The sequence below is a fragment of the Cynocephalus volans genome, chromosome 10, assembly GCF_027409185.1.
Source record: "Cynocephalus volans isolate mCynVol1 chromosome 10, mCynVol1.pri, whole genome shotgun sequence".
Lineage (NCBI taxonomy): Eukaryota > Metazoa > Chordata > Mammalia > Dermoptera > Cynocephalidae > Cynocephalus > Cynocephalus volans.
This window is the reverse complement of record NC_084469.1, coordinates 22075839-22077191: the sequence shown is the minus strand read 5'-3', so window position 1 is coordinate 22077191 and position 1353 is coordinate 22075839.

The following is a 1353-nucleotide window of genomic DNA, read 5'->3' as shown; positions in this document are numbered from 1 at the left end:
AAACAGGGGTTCTAAAATCAGCTCAGCATAGAACACACTGAGCACCTTAGGGATTTTGTTGCTGGTCCCCAAGGCTCAGTTCTCTATTTTTGTTGTTTTTAAGAGAGGGCTGGAATTAAAATAAATGTTCACAGCTCTTTGACATCTGTCTCTAACTTTGCAATATTTGAGGAAATCTGGAGCAGAACTGTAAGTCAAAGCCAGAGTTCCTGAGTCCCAGGATTCTTTTTTGCTGATCACTTGCCATTCCATATAAAACACTTAAGAAGCCAAGATTTTATTTTCACAGTGGGGGACACATTTCCTGCCCATCACTCAGGGCCATTCCTGACCAAGGACCCCATTCATCAGGCACCAAATCACAGGAAAGTAGTGGATCTACTCTAGGTCCCTGCTGCATGAGAAGGCTGCAAGGAAGAAAGAGGAAAAAAAAAAAAAATCCAGTGAATCTGCCCCTACTTGCTGGAAATAGCCAGGCAGCTGGATGGAACAGTGACTGAACTTGGATGTCTAAAGATCTATTTTATTTATTTCCACTGAGGTTTCTTGGGTCCAGATTACATCCAAAGCCCAGGAAGGAAAACACAAACATTGAAAATCATTTGCTGATAGGGCTCTCTAAACTCCCAAGAGAGTTATGCAATTATTCCTACTAATATAACATAATCACTCAACTATGTCAGCCGAACACCTCTGAGGTCAAAAACACTTCAAAGTTCTTTTATTGACATAATTTTTAAGACCTCACATCTCCCAGATGTGCAACTCTGGTATTCCTGGAAACCATCCCTAGGGAAGCATGTCTTTAATTGCAAGCAGTGGAAAAATTTGGAAGAATAAATGGAGAAAACCATCTGCCCAGACTCTGAGTCCCTTTCCAGCATCCCCTGGCCCTCAAAATCTGTCCCATTTCCTAATAATAATAAATATGGACTTCTGCTTACTGAGCATCTATGGTCATCTGGTCACTCTTCTAAGTACTTTATATGTATCAGCTCATTTAATTCACACAAAATCCTCTAAGGTAGTCATGATTATTGTCCCCATCTTAACCTAGCAGAGAGGCATTAAGTAAGTTGCCCATGGTATCAAAGCTAGTCAGTGGCAGAGCCATCATCCGAACTCAGGTATCCTGGTTCCAGCGTCCACACTAGGCTACCTCACCTGGAGCTGTGACAGTAAGAACAGAGAAGAACCAGGTTTTCTGGCCTCTACTTGATCCCTTTTTAGGTGATTGCAGACCAGTTATTATAGATAGATACTTAGAGAACTTGTAGGCCAGCAAGAGCACTCTCCAATCCTGTGCCCATGACAGACATCATCAGTCAACTATAGCACTGTCTTCTACTAACC